This window comes from Hippocampus zosterae, chromosome 17 (assembly GCF_025434085.1).
Source record: "Hippocampus zosterae strain Florida chromosome 17, ASM2543408v3, whole genome shotgun sequence".
Lineage (NCBI taxonomy): Eukaryota > Metazoa > Chordata > Actinopteri > Syngnathiformes > Syngnathidae > Hippocampus > Hippocampus zosterae.
The window spans coordinates 3,298,398-3,304,681 of NC_067467.1; positions in this window are offsets into that span (position 1 = coordinate 3,298,398).

Here is a 6,284-nt window from a genome sequence, read left to right on the forward strand (position 1 = left end):
TTGCAATTTCATGTAGGTTGCTCGGAAACAACTCAGACTCTGACACCTAATCGGAGCGTGCACATGCGTTATCCACCAGGCAGGCAGACAACCAGAACAAAATGCAAGCCGAGGATAATTACACAAGCTCGTGCCAGGATCACATCTGGCATGTCGGACGGGAATGTGCGGCGGCAAAGGACCTTTCGAATCATCTCTCGGTTTAACTAGACGCCCAACGTGGACTTTAATTGCATTCTGTCACTTGGCCCATGTGTGCATGTTGCTAGGTCCGGTATTTGATGGCACCGTGTGCTCATATAAAGTCTTCATTTCGATGCAGTCTGTCTTATGTGTGGAAAAATATCAACATAGACATTTGGACGTTGAGACAGATGGATGTTGAGCTTTGGGGTCAGGCGAGGCTCAAAATATTTCCCATTCTGAGCTAAGTACTTGGACTTAAACTCCTCGCAAAGGCCTGCCTGTCTGTTCTGCGCCACGCGTAATACATCAACGCCGCGTGTCACTAACAAGGGAAACCAGAACACTTTGGCCCATCAGGAATTCCCGGTCCTAGCAATTTTTGAAAATTAATTTGAGGTTTATTTTCAAAATGAAGGTTACTATTTCGCTGGAAATGGGGGGCTTACGTATGCATGTGAAGCGTTTGTCAAATGCCATTTAGCTCTTTTCTTTCATCACCTGCGCTCCTTCCCAGGGCCGAACATCCTCTCACCTTTCTCGCGTTTCCTCTCAAAGCTCAAATGCGCCGCACTGGAAGTACGGACGGCCATGAATATTGCATATGGATGGACGGAGTAAGGAAAGACGTGTGAGCTTCAGAGACAAAAGACAAAAAGACTGCAAAGTGGTCACGTAAAACAGGGCTGGACCGAGAGGAGCGAGCCATGTAAAGTAGACCACAATGTTCATGGAGAAGAAGAGGAAGGGAAGAGAAGGGAGAAAGATGTCGGAGGTGTTAAGACGGAGAGTAACACGGAAACCGGCACGGAATACTAAGTAGCGTTCGGCCGCCATTGTGTTCGGCACGCCGGTTTATGCGTAACCGCCTTTGTAAACATCCAACGCGTTGAACTAATTATAATCCAGCCGTCCCATGTTTTCCCGCGTGAATTATTGTTGATTTTCGCATGACTTCCGCCCATCCCCTTTGCTCTTTATCATTCCGCGACTCATTATTTACAAGGTGACAGCCTGCAAAAACAATCTAATCTCGCCATCCGAGTGCCCCGTTGTCAGCTCAAAGTGAGTGTCGTTTTTTTTTTGTCGCAGTCATCTCATTTGTAGGGAGCAAAACATGAAAAGGCAGCGGGAATAAGAAGGTAGAAGAATTTTTTTTTTTTTTTTAATCATCAAAGTCAGCAAAGGTAACAAAGTGAGGCTTTGCCAATGATCTTGTCTGGGATTTTTGTGCACAGCGGCCATCTTTGAAAAGCAGATGCGCATGATAGAATGGGATCCCATCCTTCCTGACGAATTCAATTGTTTCTTCTAACGAGGATCGTTTCGGACAATGTGGCAACTCGTCCAGCTCCGGCCTCCCTGTGTGGAGTTTGCATGTTCTCCCCGGGCCTGCGTGGGTTTTCTCCGGGTGCTCCGGTTTCCTCCCACATTCCAAAAACATGCGTGGCAGGCTGAATGAACGCTCTAAATTGTCCCTAGGTGTGAGTGTGAGTGTGAATGGTTGTTCGTTTCTGTGTGCCCTGCGATTGGCAGAAGACAGCTGGGATAGGCTCCAGCTCCCCCCGCGACCCTAGTGAGGATCAAGCGGCTCGGAAGATGAATGAATGAATATTTTCTTCCATGTCTTGTACGCTGTGTGTCATCATATTTGTCTCCATGAATTGTAAATGTGAAGTTTGGTCCCTCCGCATTTCTCACCCTCCTTCATTTTGCTGCGTGCAGACAGCCAGCCCACTCCTCCGCTCCCGCCCCCTTCCGATATTTGTACACTCATGTGTCTTCACACCTCATTGTCGTTTGATAATGTTCCCTTCGTTTGAAACGGCACAAGAATTGAACGAGAATATCACGATTCCAAAGATGGCTGGAGAGTCTTGGTGGATTCAAAAATGTTGACAAAAGCCAAACCCTCGACACCTTCATGTGCCTGGAGCCTCCCCGTCACCCTGTTTGGGATAAGCGGTGTTGAAAATGAACACCAAGTTATATCAAGAAAAGGCAGTTGATAACGTGTACTCATGTAGAGCTGAAATCAAGCCAGTACTTCAAATTAAGACACGCAGTGTGAATTATTCATCGTTGCTAAATGTCTTTCCTTTTAATGAAGGCATTAAAACAAAAAATGTGTTGTCACCAGCATGTGAACAGGGACGTCACGCTGGCAGAGCTGCTTTAGAGCGCCTCGTTGTCACAGCGTGTGTGTGTGTGTAGGGGGGGGGGGGGGGGGTGATTTTTTTTCAATTCAATTTGTGAATTGATTTTCACAATTTTGAATCCTTTAATACTCATTTCACAATTTCCCCTTCTCACGGGCATTGACTTCATTCTAATTGATGAATCATATACAAGGAATTTATTTGAACTCGAGAAAATATTTCTGCACGTAGTGAAATGCACAGCACCTCACAACACGTAATATAGTTCTCGCACATTTTTTTTAGCCTGAATGTCAGACTTCCTTTAATAATGGTGCACCGCCTCTGTTGTTACGTGATGGTCCACCGTGTTTGAATGAACGCTGAGTTAAAGCATCGTGAGTGTGCGTGGGAGGAGAATGAGAGCCAGTGTGGGTGACAAAGATGGGGGGGAGATAAAGCGTTCCTGTCCAGATGGAGTCTCGGTGGGAATTTTGTACCGTGTGTGTGTGTGTGTGTGTGTGTGTGTGTGTGGGCAGCCAGGTGGAAGCAGAGTAGTCAGTGGATTAATTACAAAGAAAATGAGGAGTTTTTAAATATAGGGATTTTGAAGGTATCATTATGACATCACAGTGATAAATTCCAAAACTCTTTTAGAATGTTTCAGGTCTCCTATCGCTCCACCACAAGAAAATGTTCTTTTCAAGGATAAGGCCAGTCGATATTTACAAAGGGCTTGAAATCTAAAATCCCCAGTTGAGTTTTACTTTAGTTTCTGACACTCCCTGGAGAATTTGACAGCCTCAAGGTTCAATTAGTACGTGTGAATTTAAAGCCCAGATGAGTCGTTAAGGGGGAAAAAAAATAGAGCATGCGGAACAGTCTTCTCATGCAAATATGAAAATCAGATTCGACCCACGTACAAAGCCACAAAAGAACACTGAACAAAATGGATTTTTTTTTAAATGCTGCATTAATCGTGTAGACTGAGGGACTATATTTGTCCTCGTTTTTATTTGACGTCAACCTGGGATGAACCAGCGTGATTGTAAGAGTTCAATCATAACGTTGCAAACTGTTGGGCCATCCGTTGCCTGGATTATATGGGATTACGTACTGTCCATTCCTAGATGGAACATTATGGATTAGCTCTGTACTAGTAATCCAGCAGGGAATACCATCTTTTGGTTGTGGATATGTCCACCGTTAAGATGGTCAGCCTGTGAATTTTTTTGTTTGTTTGTTTTTTTTTCCTTTACTGGAAAAATTACAGATTTAAATCGCCGAATTGGTTTGTATCCATCCAATTCTTCAATGCTCATACACACGATGCTGCATTTCTGATGGCTTCTTCCAACATTCATTCTGTTCTGTACCACTGAGGAATTAAAGCGAAGCGCCCGATGTAAAAAAAAATATCCATAGTGTGCCGAAAATGGCTTCTCCTTGCTGTTGAAAGCGTGATGTCAAGTGACGTGAATCGCGAGGGGCTATTTCCCTTCAAAACTGCGAATCACGCCTTTGCGTTTCTGCTGCATGTGGACCGTGAAGCTTGTTAGGAGGTTCTCACACACGGCAGATTACACGTAAGGTTAATAGGGCTTTGAATCCGTTTCAATCTTATGTTGTGTGACTCTGGCCAGCTGACAGTAGGAGTCCGACACGAGCCCCCTGACCTGCTGATGCACTTAAGTTCTCAGTACGTTCGTTAGAAAGACGGATTGCATTAACTCATTGCAGCTACTCCAAGTGCTTTAACGCCCTCTCTTCTTCGCTACCAATGATATCGCATCAGGGGTAGTAAATCAATGTGGTAACTTGTCAGAGATTCAGGAGACACGCATTCTCCAGGTGAAAAGCGAGAATTTAATTGTAATAAATGACAATAAACGTCACAGTACAACAAGACAAATGCGAAGTACGCTGCAAAGAAACAACGGGTTGAATTGACTCCATTTTGTTTTGTCAAGTGGCTACGCACGGTAAAGTCATCTGGATTTACTTCACGTTTTTAAGAAGCTGTGTAATCTATTCTAAAAAAAAAAAAAAAAAATGTATCCAAATCTAGGCGATGTGTGCAACCACTTGACAAAATAAAGTTGAGTAAATTCAACCCAACATTTTTTTTCTCCGGTGTATTTATGTTTATAACATATTAATGTATACCATTGTAAAAATCTAAAAAACAAAAACAACACCCCCAATTTTTTTTCTTCGTATAATGACACGACACTTACAAATTGTGCCAAAAAGCCGTGACGTACATTACACAAACCGAATAAACATCTTTTCAGCATTGCACAGACTGGAAAAAGCATACAAATCGACAACAAGAGGCACAACATGATTTGGCATGTTTGTTTCTATTTTCAAATTGTTGTTTCACGTCAACATTCTGCGAGGTCAAAACACATCAACAAACTACATTGCAGTGTGGACTTGGCATCAGAATGATACAGAACGCGTTTTAACACCCGTGTAGCAAATGCGCAAAAAAAAATAAAAATGTCTGCCACACCTTACAACGTGTGAGCGAGAGATTTCTGGTGATTTCTTATGATTTTCAAGATATTGTGGATTCAACCAGGCCCAGAATAAACCGAGCCATGAGCTCATGCATGGATTGGAGGAAGATGACAAGAACCGACAGATGGAAATAGAAGAATGTCGGTTTGAATTGGCAACTAAGAAAAAATGTCCTCAGAATGCACCAAAAAGAACGAAAAAAAACGAGTGTGCCTGACATAACCATAAAGAGAGAATAGAATGCTCATTTTTATCAAGTTCATCATCTCATCCATCAATCTAACGCACCAGAATCCACCCACAAGCTTGGATGATGCAATAGGCACTGTCCTTATTTGTGACGCTAAGGTGACCACGTTGCACCTGCAAGACATTTGAAGTATGAATACAACATGCAGGTCGAAAGGTTCCACATAACGCAATCAGAGAGAGAGAAAAAAAAAACGATTTTCTACTTCTCGTTGCTTTTCTTTGTCTTTCATCACCTCACTGCCCTCAGCCTCTTGATATTTCTCCTTCCATCCTTGTAACATTTTTGCAACATCTTACCGTGATTGACAATGTCTCTTGAGAACTCTTACCTCCTTTTAAACGGCTCAGTTGTGGGCTAACGTTAAAATATTACAAGTTGCATTCCGATTGCTGGTTTGCGTCAGGAAACCCTTTATGGAATTAAAAAAAAAAAAGTCATTTCGCCAGCTATTAGTGGAGTACAATGCACAGCGAAAAATATCCTGTGATCTGTGACTCATTCCAGCTGGGGGGGGGACAAAAACCAGATGACACCTTGTGACTACAGTTCGAGAAAACTATGTGACGCACTACACGTAGTGCTTCACATACCTCCCATGGGACTTAACTGTTAATTAATGTCGTAATCAAGCGGTGGATATAAAAAGGCTACATGCCCCTGTTAAAAATGCAAAATTGTTCTGAAACATCTTGTCCCTGTTCCAGCTGAAGAAATCAGGCCCCTCCCATAATGCTGCCAACACCGCACTTCGGTGTCGGCATGGTGTTCTTTTGGTGTTGAGCAGAGTTGTGTTTGGGCCAAACATAGCTTTTGCAATTATTGCCCAAAATGTTCAACTTTGATGTCATTGGACCGTCAAAAAATTTTTGAGGGGGAAAAACATGATTGCAGTTGTTTATTTGTCCTTCCCCACTCGGAAGGACAAAAAAAACAGCATTTTTTAATCTTTTCATGGTCGATGAAGTTTTGAAATGATTTATCTTGGTCTCGTTTCATATCATAAATGTCATTTGAACAGGGGTATGTCGACTTTTCTGATCCACTTTACTCCATTTAGTTTCCCCTTACTGGCACAAATTGGGGAACTTGGAAAAGCTTGAGGAAAGGGTCCCGTCATGGTCATTAATGTTGAATTATGCTAATTGGGTTATAATTACATCCTTAAAGACGCGTTCCAAAACCTT